Here is a 19,648-nt window from a genome sequence, read left to right as displayed (position 1 = left end):
ACACTCTCTCCCCCCTTACCCTCCCCCGCCAATCCCCCACTCCTTCCTCTGATCCCCCTGCCAATCCCCCACTCCTTCCCCTGATCCCCCCCTCTCTCTCTCACCCTCTTTCTCCCCCACCTCTACCTCTTTCCCCCTCCCCATCTCCCATTCTTCCCCCCCCCTTTTTTTTTTTACACAGGGTTTGACAAGGTTAGGTTAAGGATCCCTAGCTTTATTGACAAGCTATGTACAGGTTAAGGATTCCTAACTTTATTGACAAGCTAAGAGCTGTTACCTACATCAGCTTATTTGAAAGAATTTTTATTGTTATGAAACATACAAGTAGGGAACAGGATGAAGTTGGAGCCACCTGTGGGCCAGCATTTTCATTTGATCAACTGACTTTATCTCGTTGACATCATAATACTGTACGAATGTGTTCCAGACTCGAGTCATCCTGGGAAAAATGATCTCAGATGAAGTGATGTTCTGGAGAAGGGTACAACCAGAGTGAAGCTGCTGCTTTCTGCCCGTCTTGTGGTATAGAAGCTTGCTTCACGCTGTCCTCGAAGTGGATCCAAGTGTGGTACTTTGACGATGTTGGCCTTGTACATAACAGTAAGGCCACCCACATTCTTCCTGTGTTGAAGGCTCTGCTGAAATGACAGATCTATCCAGGATTGGTCCAGGCGAGAGATGAGACGACTTGCTCTGTTCTCTACTCTGTCAAGCAGTCGCAGATCAGAAGGGGGGCAGGCAAACCAAGAAAGTGGAGTATACTCAAGGTGCGAGCGTACTTGTGCAAGATTTACAACTTAGTTTTTCATGGTCAGTTTGTAGTCAAATTTCACCCCAAGGATATCAATTTCTTCCCCAGGTGCCAACACCCTCCCATTCATCCTTATTACTGCACCGGCATTACCATCATGGTGCCTAGAGATCATCATCATTTGCGTTTTCTCAGGTGCAAATGTTACTTGCCATCTATTTCCCCAAGCTGATATAGCTCTTAGCTGGTGATTGATGCAGTTTAGAGCAGCTGGCATTTCTTCTCTTGGATAAGTGAATGTCAGTGTACAGCCGTCTGCATATGCATGGGATTCTGAGATGAGATGAAGAAGGTCGTTGAAGTAGACATTCCATAACAATGGTCCCAGAACGCTTCCTTGTGGAACACGCCCCAATAGGATGTCTTGCTGATTCTGTTCTATTGAGAACTACCCTTAGAGATCTACCATGAAGGTAATCACTGAGGAGACATAGCGTAGAGCTTGAAATTCCCAGAGCTTGCAGTTTTGCTAAGAGGCCCTGGTGCCACACCCGGTCGAAGCACCAGCAATGTCCAGTGCTACTACACAGCTGACTTTGGATTCATCCAGTGACTGGTGCCTCTTAATGGAGAGGTTTAACAACAGATCAGCAGCAGCGTAACCTTTCCTGAAGCCATATTGAGGGTCACAAAGTAGTGAGTGGTAGTCAAAAAACTCTGTCATTTTTTTTGAGATTATTGTCTCAAGGAGCTTGCCAGTGATTGACAGGAGTGACACTGGTCTGTAGTTGCTGATTTCTGCTCTGCTCTTCTTTTTATGAACAGGGACTACATTTGCCTCTTTCCACAGAGAAGGTCATTTACACTGCACTAGGCAGTGCTGAAATTGCGAGTTAGAGGTGCTGCTAACTGGTCTGCACATCTCAGCAATTTTGGGCTCAACTTGTCTGGGCCCACAGCCTTTTCTTGGTCAAGAGATTTAAGAAGGAAATCCACCTCTTCCTGCCTCATTGTCACCACTGACAGTTTTGACACCGTTCTTGCAGCTAGCCAAGGAGGGTCCCTTGCTGGATCAGAAACTTGCATTTTGGTAGCAAAGTGTTCGGCAAAAAGATCTGCTTTCTTTTGACTACTAGTAGAAATGGTCCCATCCTGTCGGTTTAGAGGTGGAATGAGTTCATCAGGCAGATAACCTTGTCTGTCCTTGACCAGGGACCACCAGATTTTGGAGCCTACCCTACCTGATGCTAGCTTTCTTTTTGTATCCATCTCCCATTTAGCGATGGCCCACTTTTGAAAGTCACCCACATGCCTACAGGCTTGCCTGTGCAAGTTCCTGTTATAGGTGGTAGAATGTCTCCTATACCTTCGCCATGCCTTGTACTTAGCAGTAGCAGCCTCTCTACAACGAAAGCCAAACCAAGGCTGATCTGTAGGCTTAGTTACATATTGCCGGTGAGTAATGTGTTCTTCTTGTAGATTAAGGATGTGTCCAGTGAAGGCCTTTACTTGGTTGCCAACATCCCCTTGGAGAAGAGCATTCCAATCGGTGGTGACGAGTTCAGAGCAAAGGACTGGCCAATTACCTCTTTCCCATAGCCAGGTTGTGCGTGTGGACTCCTCACCTTGTTCTGTTGGGATCTTAAATGTCGTAAAAACAGCCTTGTGGTCAGATGACCCAACGTAGCCGAGGGGTTGTCAAATGACTATACCTTCCTTTGCTTCTCCCTCCTCCTCACTCCCCATATTTCCCACTCATTCCACCTCCCCATCCCTCTCACATTTAGCCACTGTCTACAGCTTCCTCCTCTACCTCCCTCCCCCACACTCGGATAAACACACCACAAAACGAACACACAGAATTACATAAGTTTTTCATTCTGTGGCAACCAAAACAAACAAAAAATGGGTTGCCAGAGGGCAGGAAGGTAAACCAAGGGACTGCAGGATGAATCTGCAAAGGAAGATTGGGCAGCAGAGCTCATGAAAAAGGAAATTGAATAGGGAAAGGAGCTAGAACTAAGCATGAGAATGGAAGAGAGGTTAGATGCAGAAAGCAAGAAGTGGGAGATGCAAGTCACAGCAGCAGAGGCTAGGATACAGAGATTAGAAGAGGAACTGAAAAATCTGAAGCAGTCTAAAGAACTAAAGAACAATTTGGGAATGACATCACAGACTGTTACCTCAGTCACAAACAAGGGGACTGTAGGGAACGAAGGGGTGAAACTGCATGCAGAAGCCCTATCAGACCATTGTAGAGCCCAAGGAAAAGAGAGAAACACATCAGGAGCAATCGAGGGGACTGTAGAAAATGAAAGAACTAAGCTATATGTGGAGGCCCTAACAGACTACAGCAGAGCCCAGGGAAAGCTGAGATGGGAAAATCACAGGCCGCTGAGCCCAAGGACAATAGATAGTTTAGAAACTGAAGAAAGGAAAGCTGAAATAGAGGAAACTAAACCAAATCATGGGATACATAGGGATATGCAGTGGGAGAATGAAAGGGAGAGGTCAGTTTTTGTTTATGGGCTCCAGGAAGTTGAAGGGGAAGCTTACAAAGCAAGAAGACAAGGGGAGAAAAATGCAATCGAAAGCATCATAAAGGCAATAGGAAAAGATGACATGAGCCAGTTGGTAAATTTTCGGAGAATAGGGGGGTTTGCAAGGAGAGCCTGGCCAGTGAAAGTGACTTTCAAGACAGAATCAACTCGGAACAAGATCCTGCAGGAGAAAGCAAGACTAAGGGATATGCTGGCATACCGGAAGGTGTATCTCGACCGTGACAGAACACAAGAAGAAAGGCAGAAACTGAGAGAGATGGTACAAAGACGAAAGGAGGAAAGAGAGGTGAGGATGGAGATGGACAGGAGAACCCAAAATCAGGAGGAAGATCAAATACAGCCTCCCTCACAACCACCTACAGAAGCCCCCTAATCAGGACTACCCCAGTGCAACCAAACATTCTAACCCAAAACACACATGCCATATCCAATGCCCCCACCCACCTCATTACAAACTCCATCCCCACAGCAACTACCCATAGTTCCATATCAGGTCTCCTACTTCCCCAACCCCAGTGTAACCCCCAAACCACAGTTTTAGAAAAGAAGTTGAAGGTGTGGTATACAAATGCAGATGGAATAACAAATAAGTGTGAGGAGTGGCATGAAAGAATCAAGGAGACATCCCCAGACATAATAGCACTCACAGAAACAAAGCTCACCAGGATGATAACAGATGCAATCTTTCCACCCAGATATCAAATCCTCAGGAAAGATAGAGGGAGGAGAGGGGGAGGAGGAGTTGCACTGCTCATTAAAAACCAGTGGGGATTTGAAAAAATGGAAGGAATGGATAGCATAGGCGAAAGGGACTACTTAGTAGGAACAATCCAGTCTGAGGGCCATAAGGTGGTAATTGCAGTAATGTACAACCCACCACAGAACTGCAGGAAGCCAAGAGAAGAATACGACAAGAGCGACAGAGCAATGGTCGACACACTTGCAGAGGTGGCCAGAAGAGCTCACATGGGGGGAGCAAAGTTACTAGTCATAGGTGATTTCAATCACAAGGAGATTGACTGGGAAAACCTGGAGACCCATGGGGGCCCCGGAACATGGAGAGCCAAGATGATGGATGTGATACTTGAAAATCTCATGCATCAACATGTTAGACACACTACCAGAGAGAGAGGCAAGGATGATCCAGCAAGACTGAACCTTGTATTCACCTTGAGTAGTTCGGACATCGAGGATATCATGTATGAAAGGCTCCTAGGAGCTAATGATCATGTGGTTCTGTGCTTCGACTACATAGTTGAGCTAAAAGTGGAGAGAGTAGCAAGAATAGGATGGGAAAACCAAACTACAAAAGGGGGGACTACACAGGCATGAGGAACTTCCTGCAAGCAGTTCAGTGGGAGAGAGAAATGGAAGGAAAATCAGTAAAGGAAATGATGGACTATGTGACAACAAAATGCAAAGAGGCAGAGGAGAGGTTTGTTCCCAAGGGAAACAGAAATAGTGGGACGACCAGAACGAGTCCTTGGTTCACCCAAAGGTATAGGGAGGCAAAAACTAGGTGTAATAGAGAGTGGAAAAGGTACAGAAGACAAAAGACCCAGGAAAACAAAGAGATCAGCCAAAGAGCCAGAAACGAATATGCACAGATAAGAAGGGAGGCTCAGCGACAATACGAAAATGACATAGCATCGAAAGTCAAGTCTGACCCGAAGCTGTTGTATAGACACATCAGGAGGAAAACAACAGTCAAGGACCAGGTAATCAGACTGAGGAAGGATGATGGGTAGTTAACAAGAAACGACCAAGAGGTATGTGAGGAGCTCAACACGTGATTTAAAGAAGTATTTGCAGTGGAAACTGGTAGGACTCCATGAAATCAGAACAGGAAGGTACATCAACAAGTGTTGGATGAGGTACACATAACCGAGGAGGAGGTGAAGAAGTTGCTATGTGAACTTGATACCTCAAAGGCAGTGGGACCAGACAACATCTCTCTGTGGGTCCTTAGAGAGGGAGCAGAGATGCTGTGTATGAAACTAACAAAGATCTTCAACACATCCATTGAAACTGGGCAACTCCCTGAGGTACGGAAGATGGCAAATGTAGTCCCAGTTTTTAAAAATGGAGACAGACATGAGGCATTAAACTGAAGACTTGTGTCACTAACGTGTATAGTATGGAAAGTCATGGAGAAGATCATCAGGAGGAGAGTGGTGGAGCACCTGGAAAGAAACAAGTGTATAATCGACAATCAGCACGGTTTCAGGGAAGGAAAATCTTGTGTCACAAACCTACTGGAGTTTTTTGACAAAGTGACAGAAGTAAGACAAGAAAGAGAGGGGTGGATAGACTGCATTTTCTTGGGCTGCAAGAAGGCCTTCGACACAGTTCCTCACAAGAGGTTACTGCAAAAGCTAGAGGATCAGGCACACATAACAGGAAAGGCACTACAATGGATCAGAGAATACCTGACAGGGAGGCAACAACGAGTTGTGGTACCTGACGAGGTGTCAAAGTGGGCGCCTGTGATTGACATATCGGAAGGGATAGACTCAGAAGTGTCCTTGTTTGCGGACGATGTGAAGTTAATGAGAAGAATCAAATCGGATGAGGATCAGGCAGGACTACAAAGAGACCTGGACAGGCTACAAGCCTGGTCCAGCAACTGGCTCCTTGAGTTTAACCCCGCCAAATGCAAAGTCATGAAGATTGGGGAAGGGCAAAGAAGACCGCAGACACAATATAGTTTAGATGGCCAAAGTCTGCAAACCTCACTCAAGGAAAAAGATCTGGGGGTGAGTATAACACCGAGCATATTTCCTGAGGTGCACATCAATCAGATAACTGCTGCAGCATACGGGCGCCTGGCAAACCTACGGATAGCGTTCCGATACCTCAGTAAGGAGTCGTTCAAGACTCTGTATACCATTTACGTCAGGCCCATACTGGAGCATGCAGCACCAGTTTGGAATCCACACCTAGTCAAGCACGTCAAGAAATTAGAGAAAGTGCAAAGGTTTGCAACAAGACTAGTCCCAGAGCTACGGGGATTGTCCTACGAAGAAAGGTTGAGGGAAATCGGCCTGACGACACTGGAGGCCAGGAGGGTCAGGGGAGACATGATAACGACATATAAAATACTGCGCGGAATAGACGAGGTTGACAAAGACGGGATGTTCCAGAGATGGGACACAGACACAAGAGGTCACAACTGGAAGTTGAAGACTCAGATGAATCAAAGGGATGTTAGGAAGTATTTCTTCAATCATAGAGTAGTCAAGCCGTGGAATAGCCTAGAAAGTAAAGTAGTGGAGGCGGGAACCATACATAGTTTTAAGGCGAGGTACGATAAAGCTCATGGAGCAGGGAGAGAGAGGACCTAGTAGCAATCAGTGAAGAGGCGGGGCCAGGAGCTATGACTCGACCCCTGCAACCACAAATAGGTGAGTACAAATAGGTGAGTACACACTCACACACACACACACACACACACACACACACACACACACACACACACACACACACACACACACACACAAGGGTAACAGGATTAATGAAAAAGCCAGGATGAGCCCATGGTTTACCCAAAGGTGCAGGGAGGCAAAAACCAAGTGTGCTAGGGAATGGAAGAAATATAGAAGGCAAAGGACCCAGGAGAATAAGGAGAACAGTCGTAGAGCCAGAAACGAATATGCACAGATAAGAAGGGAGGCCCAAAGACAATATGAAAATGACATAGCAGCGAAAGCCAAATCTGACCCGAAACTGTTGTACAGCCACATCAGGAGGAAAACAACAGTCAAGGACCAGGTAATCAGGCTAAGGAAGGAAGGAGGAGAGACAACAAGAAATGACCGTGAAGTATGTGAAGAACTCAACAAGAGATTCAAAGAAGTGTTCACAGAGGAGACAGAAGGGACTCCAGAAAGACGGAGAGGTGGGGCACACCACCAAGTGCTGGACACAGTGCACACAACCGAGGAAGAAGTGAAGAGGCTTCTGAGTGAGCTAGATACCTCAAAGGCAATGGGGCCAGATAACATCTCCCCATGGGTATTGAGAGAGGGAGCAGAGGCGCTATGTGTACCCCTAACAACAATATTCAATACGTCTATCGAAACAGGGAGATTGCCTGAGGCATGGAAGACAGCAAATGTAGTCCCAATCTTTAAAAAAGGAGACAGACATGAAGCATTAAACTACAGACCAGTGTCACTGACATGTATAGTATGCAAAATCATGGAGAAGATTATCAGGAGAAGAGTGGTGGAACACCTAGAAAGGAATGATCTCATCAACAGCAGCCAACATGGTTTCAGGGACGGGAAATCCTGTGTCACAAACCTACTGGAGTTCTATGACATGGTGACAGCAGTAAGACAAGAGAGAGAGGGGTGGGTGGATTGCATTTTCTTGGACTGCAAGAAGGCGTTTGACACAGTTCCACACAAGAGATTGGTGCAAAAACTGGAGGACCAAGCAGGGATAACAGGGAAGGCACTACAATGGATCAGGGAATACTTGTCAGGAAGACAGCAGCGAGTCATGGTACGTGGCGAGGTGTCAGAGTGGGCACCTGTGATCAGCGGGGTCCCGCAGGGGTCAGTCCTAGGACCAGTGCTGTTTCTGGTATTTGTGAACGACATGACGGAAGGAATAGACTCTGAGGTGTCCCTGTTTGCAGATGACGTGAAGTTGATGAGAAGAATACACTTGATCGAAGACCAGGCAGAACTACAAAGGGATCTGGACAGGCTGCAGACCTGGTCCAGCAATTGGCTCCTGGAGTTCAATCCCACCAAGTGCAAAGTCATGAAGATTGGGGAAGGGCAAAGAAGGCCGCAGACGGAGTACAGTCTAGGGGGTCAGAGACTACAAACCTCACTCAAGGAAAAAGATCTTGGGGTGAGTATAACACCAGGCACATCTCCTGAAGCGCACATCAACCAAATAACTGCTGCAGCATATGGGCGCCTAGCAAACCTCAGAACAGCATTCCGACATCTTAATAAGGAATCATTCAGGACCCTGTACACCGTGTATGTTAGGCCCATATTGGAGTATGCGGCACCAGTTTGGAACCCACACCTAGCCAAGCACGTGAAGAAACTAGAGAAAGTGCAAAGGTTTGCAACAAGACTAGTCCCAGAGCTAAGAGGTATGTTCTACGAGGAGAGGTTAAGGGAAATCAACCTGACGACACTGGAGGACAGGAGAGATAGGGGGGACATGATAACGACATACAAAATACTGAGAGGAATTGACAAGGTGGACAAAGACAGGATGTTCCAGAGATTGGACACAGTAACAAGGGGACACAGTTGGAAGCTGAAGACACAGATGAATCACAGGGATGTTAGGAAGTATTTCTTCAGCCACAGAGTAGTCAGTAAGTGGAATAGTTTGGGAAGCGATGTAGTGGAGGCAGGATCCATACATAGCTTTAAGCAGAGGTATGATAAAGCTCACGGCTCAGGGAGAGTGACCTAGTAGCGATCAGTGAAGGGGCGGGGCCAGGAGCTCGGACTCGACCCCCGCAACCTCAACTAGGTGAGTACAACTAGGTGAGTACACACACACAGTAGAGACAGGAAGGGCTCTGGGAAGACAGCACAGAAGGGAACATCAACAGGGAATATACCAACAAGTGTTGGATGACATACGAACAACCGAGGAGGAGGTGCAGAAGCTGCTAAGTGACCTTGATGCCTCAAAGGCGATGGGACTGGACAACATCTCCCAGTGGGCCCTTAGAGAAGGAGCAGAGATGCTGTGTGTGCTGCTAACCACAATCTTCAACACATACCTTGAAACTGGGCAACTACCTGAGATATGGAAGACGGCAAATGTAGCCCCCATTTTCAAGAAAGGAGACAGAAACGAGGCACTAAACTACAGACCAGTGTCTCTGACGTGTATAGTATGCAAAGTCATGGAGAAGATTATCAGGAGGAGAGTGGTGGAACACCTGGAACAGAACAAGATTATAAATGACAACCAGCATGGATTCATGGAAGGCAAATCCTGTGTCACAAACCTTCTGGAGTTTTATGACAAGGTAACAGAAGTAAGACACGAGAGAGAGGTGTGGGTTGATTGCATTTTCCTGGACTGCAGGAAGGCCTTCGACACAGTTCCTCACAAGAGATTAGTACAGAAGCTGGAGGATCAGGCGCGTATAACAGGAAGGGCACTGCAATGGATGAGAGAATACCTGACAGAGAGGCAACAACGAGTCATGATACGTGAAGAGGTATCACAGTGGGCGCCTGTGACGAGCGGGGTCCCACAGGGGTCAGTTCTAGGACCAGTGCTATTTTTGATATATGTGAATGACCTGATGAAAGGGATAGACTCTGAAGTGTCCCTATTGGCAGATGATGTGAAGTTGATGAGAAGAATTAAATCGGATGAGGATGAGGCAGGACTGCAAAGAGACCTGGACAGGGTGGACACGTGGCCCAGAAACTGGCTTCTCGAATTCAACCCTGTCAAATTCAAAGTCATAAAAATTTGGGAAGGGCAAAGAAGATCGCAGACAGAGTATATAGGCTAGGTGGACAAAGACTACAGACCTCTCTTAGGGAGAAAGATCTTGGGGTGATCATAACACCGAGCACGTCACCGGAGACACACATCAACCAGATAACTACTGCAGCATATGGGCGCCTGGCAAACCTGAGAATAGCGTTCCGATACCTTAATAAGGAATCGTTCAAGACACTGTACACTGTGTACGTTAGGCCCATACTGCAGTATGCAGCACCAGTCTGGAACCCACACCTGGTCAAGCACGTCAAGAAGTTAGAGAGAGCACAAAGGTTTGCAACAAGGCTAGTTCCAGAGCTCAGGGGAATGTCGTACGATGAAATGTTGAGGGAAATCGGACTGACGACACTGGAGGACAGAAGGATCAGGGGAGACATGATAACGACATACAAGACACTGCTTGGAATAGACGAGGTGGACAGGGACAGGATGTTCCAGAGAGGGGACACAGAAACAACGGGTCACAACTGGAAGCTGAAGACTCAGACGAGTCACAGGGACGTTAGGAAGTATTTCTTCAGTCATAGAGTCGCCAGGAAGTGGAATAGCCTAGCAAGTGACGTAGTGGAGGCAGGAACCATACATAGTTTTAAGACGAGGTATGACAAAGCTCAGGATGCAGAGAGAGAGAGGACCTAGTAGCGATCAGTGAAGAGGCGGGGCCAGGAGCTGAGTCTTGACCCTGGCAACCACAATTAGGTGAGTACAATTAAGTGAGTACACACACACACACACACAAACACACACACACACACACACACACACACACACACACACACACACACACACACACACACACACACACACACACACACACACACACACACACACACACACACACACACAGGAAGTATTTCTTTAGTCATAGAGTTGTCAGGAAGTGGAATAGTCTGGCATGTGACGTAGTGAAGGCATGAACCATACGTATTTTTAAGACGAGGCATGATAAAGCTCATGGAGCAGGGAGAGAGAGGACCTAGTAGGGCCAGGAGCTATGTCTCAGTCCATGCAACCACAAATAGGCGAGTACACACACACACATACACAAAAGGGTGGATGGGACGTAAATTGACAATCAATTTACGGACCGCAGTTTGAGGCCCCTCGTCCACCCTTCTATTTATTCATTGTTTATTATAACTGAATATATATATATATATATATATATATATATATATATATATATATATATATATATATATATATATATATATATATATATATATATATATATATATATAATTAGAATTTGTTTTTGATAGTGTAAGTGGAAATGGGATTAGTTTACAAGAGGTCACTTGGACAGCACAGTGTGTGGTAAAATATTGAGTGTGGATCCTTCAAAGAGGAGGATTTTGATTCCAGTGAAACACAATTGACGTTACCTTCCCCTTGTTTGGATCAAGTCCAATTGCTCCCATTCCACAGTCGCAATTATAAATTTAATATTAGGACAATGTACAGAAATATTTATAATTAGAACGAGAGAAACCGGTTAGCCGGCCTTGCGTTCATGGTGTGGAATATAAAAGGGAAAGACATGATGCAGTTCTGAGGGTCATTTGTACCGCTATGTCTAAGCACTTCTGGCAAGACAGATACTGAATGAATGACGGTAACAAAATTATTGACTGTAGGTGTTATTATAGACAAAAGTTTGCTACTGATAGATGATATTGTCATGTGCAGCGCTGGATAACATTATCATGTGCAGCGCTGGATAACATTATCATGTGCAGCGCTGGATAATATTGTCATGTGCAGCGCTGGATAACATTATCATGTGCAGCGCTGGATAACATTATCATGTGCAGCGCTGGATAATATTGTCATGTGCAGCGCTGGATAATATTGTCATGTGCAGCGCTGGATAATATTGTCATGTGCAGAGCTGGATAACATTATCATGTGCAGCGCTGGATAACATTATCATGTGCAGCGCTGGATAACATTATCATGTGCAGCGCTGGATAATATTGTCATGTGCAGCGCTGGATAACATTATCATGTGCAGCGCTGGATAATATTGTCATGTGCAGAGCTGGATAACATTATCATGTGCAGAGCTGGATAATATTGTCATGTGCAGAGCTGGATAACATTATCATGTGCAGCGCTGGATAACATTATCATGTGCAGAGCTGGATAAGATTATCATGTGCAGCGCTGGATAACATTATCATGTGCAGAGCTGGATAACATTATCATGTGCAGCGCTGGATAACATTATCATGTGCAGCGCTGGATAACATTATCATGTGCAGCGCTGGATAACATTATCATGTGCAGCGCTGGATAATATTGTCATGTGCAGCGCTGGATAACATTATCATGTGCAGCGCTGGATAATATTGTCATGTGCAGCGCTGGATAATATTGTCATGTGCAGCGCTGGATAATATTGTCATGTGCAGCGCTGGATAATATTGTCATGTGCAGCGCTGGATAACATTATCATGTGCAGCGCTGGATAACATTATCATGTGCAGCGCTGGATAACATTATCATGTGCAGAGCTGGATAACATTATCATGTGCAGCGCTGGATAACATTATCATGTGCAGCGCTGGATAATATTGTCATGTGCAGAGCTGGATAACATTATCATGTGCAGAGCTGGATAACATTATCATGTGCAGCGCTGGATAACATTATCATGTGCAGCGCTGGATAATATTGTCATGTGCAGAGCTGGATAACATTATCATGTGCAGAGCTGGATAATATTGTCATGTGCAGAGCTGGATAACATTATCATGTGCAGAGCTGGATAACATTATCATGTGCAGCGCTGGATAACATTATCATGTGCAGAGCTGGATAACATTATCATGTGCAGAGCTGGATAACATTATCATGTGCAGAGCTGGATAACATTATCATGTGCAGCGCTGGATAACATTATCATGTGCAGAGCTGGATAACATTATCATGTGCAGAGCTGGATAACATTATCATGTGCAGAGCTGGATAACATTATCATGTGCAGAGCTGGATAACATTATCATGTGCAGCGCTGGATAACATTATCATGTGCAGAGCTGGATAACATTATCATGTGCAGCGCTGGATAACATTATCATGTGCAGCGCTGGATAATATTGTCATGTGCAGCGCTGGATAACATTATCATGTGCAGAGCTGGATAACATTATCATGTGCAGCGCTGGATAACATTATCATGTGCAGCCCTGGATAATATTGTCATGTGCAGCGCTGGATAACATTATCATGTGCAGCGCTGGATAACATTATCATGTGCAGCGCTGGATAACATTATCATGTGCAGAGCTGGATAACATTATCATGTGCAGCGCTGGATAACATTATCATGTGCAGCGCTGGATAATATTGTCATGTGCAGCGCTGGATAACATTATCATGTGCAGCGCTGGATAATATTGTCATGTGCAGCGCTGGATAACATTATCATGTGCAGCGCTGGATAACATTATCATGTGCAGCGCTGGATAACATTATCATGTGCAGCGCTGGATAACATTATCATGTGCAGCGCTGGATAACATTATCATGTGCAGCGCTGGATAACATTATCATGTGCAGCGCTGGATAACATTATCATGTGCAGCGCTGGATAATATTGTCATGTGCAGAGCTGGATAACATTATCATGTGCAGAGCTGGATAACATTATCATGTGCAGCGCTGGATAACATTATCATGTGCAGCGCTGGATAACATTATCATGTGCAGCGCTGGATAACATTATCATGTGCAGCGCTGGATAACATTATCATGTGCAGCGCTGGATAACATTATCATGTGCAGCGCTGGATAACATTATCATGTGCAGCGCTGGATAACATTATCATGTGCAGCGCTGGATAATATTGTCATGTGCAGCGCTGGATAATATTGTCATGTGCAGCGCTGGATAACATTATCATGTGCAGCGCTGGATAACATTATCATGTGCAGCGCTGGATAACATTATCATGTGCAGCGCTGGATAATATTGTCATGTGCAGCGCTGGATAATATTGTCATGTGCAGCGCTGGATAACATTATCATGTGCAGCGCTGGATAACATTATCATGTGCAGCGCTGGATAACATTATCATGTGCAGCGCTGGATAACATTATCATGTGCAGCGCTGGATAACATTATCATGTGCAGCGCTGGATAACATTATCATGTGCAGCGCTGGATAATATTGTCATGTGCAGCGCTGGATAATATTGTCATGTGCAGCGCTGGATAACATTATCATGTGCAGCGCTGGATAACATTATCATGTGCAGCGCTGGATAACATTATCATGTGCAGCGCTGGATAACATTATCATGTGCAGCGCTGGATAACATTATCATGTGCAGCGCTGGATAACATTATCATGTGCAGCGCTGGATAACATTGTCATGTGCAGCGCTGGATAACATTATCATGTGCAGAGCTGGATAATATTGGCATGTGCAGCGCTGGATAATATTGTCATGTGCAGCGCTGGATAACATTATCATGTGCAGAGCTGGATAACATTGTCATGTGCAGCGCTGGATAATATTGTCATGTGCAGCGCTGGATAACATTGTCATGTGCAGCGCTGGATAATATTGTCATGTGCAGCGCTGGATAATATTGTCATGTGCAGCGCTGGATAATATTGTCATGTGCAGCGCTGGATAACATTATCATGTGCAGCGCTGGATAACATTATCATGTGCAGCGCTGGATAATATTGTCATGTGCAGCGCTGGATAACAAGCGCTGTACTCAGCTGTACTCAGCACCAACACCTGTCCTCAGGGAGGCACACATGATCAAGCTGTACAGCCCTAAAACTGATATTTTTTTAATTATATATTTTAGTGAATTTATATAGTATACATTTTTTACAAATATACCAACACCTAACTTAGGACTATAACCTTATTATAATTAATGCAATATAATTTAGCTCAGTTATACCTTACTTCTCATGCATGATCTTAAATTTAGTATTCATTATTAACATCAACAAAATATGTTATTTTTCTTAATTCTTAGGCTGTTTTTTTTTTTTTTTGTAAAATTGTTGGAACAATGATTTTACACTCTGGTTTATTAAATCACTCGTTGTTGAATATGTCTTGCAAGTTGCTTACACCTGTGCTTCCCCTAGCAACTTAAATAAGTACCTGAGTGTTAGTTGTTGACTGTTGAGGGGGGTCATTCTTCGAGAAACGTAATACAAATATATGAGAAACTTCTGTTCTAGTGGAAATTACAGCATATTCAGCACAAGAACACCAAGGAGTAAGAATCTGAAAGGCCTGCTGGAAGTATTCAGGTGTTGAGTGAATGGTATCCGCGATCTAATGATGATATTTTGAGCAAAAAACTCTCCCGAGCCCAAGATGAGCATGAGGATACAGAATTATATGAAGATGAATAAGTTATATATTGAATACTTTTTCTCTCGTCTTGTTTTTCTACTCGAGGCTGTGAAGATTAGGAGTTGCAAGGACGGCAGCTAGAACAGGATTCACCCCGCCCATCTTAACGGACCCGCCCATCTTAGCAGAGTATCTCTTGTTACTGATGGTCGTCCTCTCGCTGAAGAATCCACGATAAAAAAAATATAACCTCTTTTTTCACATGTCTACTGCTTAACTCAAGGCCAGGTTTACGAGTTCTACTTGATTGGCTCCAGCAACTAAACATTGTCAGTTGTCAAGTAGAAAAAAGTATTTAGCGAAGATCACATGGCATCTGTCTAAAAGTTAGCCGAATGTAAAGATTAAACTACTTGACCGAACAGACACACGATCAACCACACAATATACATTATATTTCATAACTCACAGTGTCAGGCAAAAATATTCTAGTAAGGTATAATTAAAGCGATCTAGCTGGAGGGGAAAATAAATAAATAATTATATATATATATATATATATATATATATATATATATATATATATATATATATATATATATATATATATATATATGTGTGTGTGTGTGTGTGTGTGTGTGTGTGTGTATATGTTTGTATATAAAACAACACTGCACTAGCCAGGAGTCGAACCCATGCTGTTTTAGGCGGGCCAAAACAGCATGGGTTCGACTCTTTGGCTAGTGCAGTGTTGTTACTGATCAATACCACTTGTTACGTGGGTACAATAATATAATACACTGCTTGTTGAGCTAGTACACAAACAGGGAGTAGAACGAAATTAGCTCAGAGGCATCCACACCACCGTATGTCCTTCGATGGTGGGTACAACATCTAGCTTTGCTGGATGCACCATTGTTAGGATTGTGTGGTCTAGTAGTCTAAAGCGTCATGCATTTTCTCTCACCATGAGGCGGGCCAAAACAGCATGGGTTCGACTCTTTGGCTAGTGTAGTGTTGTTATTGATCAATGCCACTTGTACCGTGGATACAATAATATACATATATATATATATATATATATATATATATATATATATATATATATATATATATATATATATATATATACATATATATATATATATATATATATATATATATATATATATATATATATATATATATATATATATATATATAAGGGTCCACCTCAGGTGTAAATTGTGGGACCCATAGCGTCGGAGAAGTGGATAAAAAGGCTTCAAGGAAGAATATTTGGATTTCTTTCTGAAGTCGTTTGAATATTCCACTTCCCCTACCACCCCATCTTTTCATTTTTTTTTACCAATAGGAATATTTTATTACATAATATGGAACAGAAGATTTAAGAGATACATTGTTGATATAAAGGGGGCATATATGGTACATGTTGTTACGTGTGTATCACCGATTATAAGGCGAAAATCTCATCCAGCTCTTCAGAGCTGGGGCGTGTGCCCAAAATACAGCAGGCATTACCCCTTTGAACAGCCGCACTGAGCCGCTGGAACAGAAAACTGGCTGCCCTGGGATCCCTAGTTACCCTGATGAGTTTTTTTTCCCAGCTCCTTAAGGAATTTAAATGAATATATATATATATATATATATATATATATATATATATATATATATATATATATATATATATATATATATATATATATGCAATAAGATCACAGTAAACAGGTGATTTCAGAATATGCAAAACAACCACTCTGAAAGAACAGAGAAATTCCAAGCGCTTTCGTGACTACTCACATTATCAAGGAACTATGAAAGTAAAGCATCCAAGGAAGCTATATAAGGGGTCTGATGCGAGGAATAATAGTGGACATATGAACAGTTATTTGTAGGTTTTCTGTAAATTTTAAATTTGAATTCATTATTACCCTTAATAATTAAAACATCTAGAAAAGGCAATGAGTTATTTTCTTCAAACTCAACAGTCAAGTTTATAGAATGGGCTAAGCTATTTTGTGTCTTATGCCCAAAAATGTAGATATACACCATTTCCTAGGAAAATTAAATAGCTTAGCCCATTCTATAAACTTCACTGTTGAGTTTGAAGAAAATAACTCATTGCCTTTTCTAGATGTTTTAATTATTAAGGGTAATAATGAATTCAAATTTAAAATTTACAGAAAACCTACAAATAACTGTTCCTATGTCCACTATTATTCCTCGCATCAAGATAGAGTCAAACTGTCTGTTTTCTCATCAATGTTTTTGAGAGCTTTACGAATTTGTAGTCCTGAGTTCATAGATGAGGAAATATCCAAAAATTATGAAATAGGTAATGATTTAAAATACCCAAGAAATGTAATTGATAAATCTTTTAAAGTTGCTAGAAATACTTTTTACAATCCAAAAAGGGACAACCAGCCTTATTCAACTAAAAATATGTTGGTTCTCCCTTACCATGAAAACTTGGTTGATATGCCTTCTCTTCTTAAGACTTTTAATATTAAAGTTGTATTCAAAAATCTTGATACAGTAAAAAAACTTTTGATAAAGAATTCCCCCCAAAATGCCGATGGATGTGTCTATAAGATTCCTTGTAAAATTTGCGATAAAGTTACGGTCAAACTGGTAAAAATCTCGAACTAAGATTAAAACAACATAAATATAGTATTAGAACTGGACAAGATTCCAATGCTCTATTTATTCATGTAAGAGATTTTAACCATCCAATTGATTTTCAAAAAGTTGAGAAAGTAGTATCAAGCAAGTCCATGGTCGACAGGAATATAATTGAATCTTGTTTCATAAAAAGCAGTTTTGACAATAATATGAATATTTCCTTTGGTTTATATAAATTAGATCCATTTATAATTAATAGAATTTGGGAAGAATTTAATAATACACTGGACAAATAATTTTTAAATTTTCTTGGGTAGAATAGTTTGTGGGGTGAGTTGTGCAAAGGACCTATCCAAGTTGGGTCGGCGCGCGTCAGGTGTTTAACCGTTGTGGGATCTGATAGTGAGGTGCTGGCCAGACCCCTTATATAGCTTCCTTGGATGCTTTACTTTCATAGTTCCTTGATAATGTGAGTAGTCACGAAAGCGCTCGGAATTTCTCTATTCTTTCAGAGTGGTTGTTTTGCATATATATATATATATATATATATATATATATATATATATATATATATATATATATATATATATATATATATATATATATATATATATATATATATATATATATATATATATATATATATATATATATATATATATATATATATATATATATATATATATATATATATATATATACCAATGAAGGAGGGTACCAATGAAGGAGGGTACCAATGAAGGAGGGTACCAATTAAGGAGGGTACCAATGAAAGAGGGTACCAATGAAAGAGGGTACCAATGAATGAGGGTACGAATGAAAGAGGGTACCAATGAAGGAGGGTACCAATGAAGGAGGGTACCAACGAAGGAGGGTACCAATGAAGGAGGGCACCAATGAAGGAAGGTACCATTGAAGGAGGGTACCCATGAAGGAGGGTACCAATGAAGGAGGGTACCGATGACGGAGGGTACCAATAAAGGAGGGTACCAATGAAGGAAGGTACCAATGAAGGAGGGTACCAATGAAGGAAGGTACCAATGAAGGAGGGTACCAATGAAGGAGGGTACCAATGCCTGAGTTGCTACTCATGACTTTCTACTTACAGTTTAAAGGACCGTGAAGATTTCTAATTGGTATTGTTCTTAAAATAAGAGCTAAACCTGAATGGGTAATGCGGTGATGAAGATAGCTCAGAATTCTGGGTTTAACAATCGTCGTCCGTGATATTCAGAATTGATCGTTATTGTTGTGGTCTGCTGGGCAAATTGATGTTTTTCAGTCTAACGGACAAAATACGTTTTTAAATCCACGTTATGATCATGGAAAAAATAGTATCATCATTCAGTTTTAACGGATGTGAAAATTATTATTATGTGAGCAAATTATCTGCAGGAAGCTGAACTGTAACTCCCTCGTCGAACACTCCCTGCCACTCTCACAAAAAGATAGACCTGACATTAAATTAATTATAATATTAAAACCAGCTACTCTGGTAAATTAAAGTTGTGGACTATATATAATTAGGCTTGCTGGGTACACAAAATATAATTGATATTAACACTTACCATTTAATTACTGTAGATGGATCACACCACAACACTTAACATCTGGACCTTACACTGGCCAGCTAGAGATCTAAATGCAAGACTTAATGGTGTACTTCCCCGTGAGTAATGTTTGCATCCTTTATCTTCCACCATCCACAAGTAACTCTTGAGGTCCTGTAAATTTCCTGTCCCAATTCTTCAGCAGGGGACATTAACACAAGACGCCCGATCACATTACACAACTCATTCCAGCATTCACACATTAAATTCAATATGACGTCTCCCCCGGCGTCACTCCACAGCTCTTCTACACCCC

Source organism: Cherax quadricarinatus, chromosome 51, assembly GCF_038502225.1.
Source record: "Cherax quadricarinatus isolate ZL_2023a chromosome 51, ASM3850222v1, whole genome shotgun sequence".
NCBI classification, from domain to species: Eukaryota; Metazoa; Arthropoda; class Malacostraca; order Decapoda; family Parastacidae; genus Cherax; species Cherax quadricarinatus.
Note: the sequence above shows the minus strand (reverse complement) of the source record.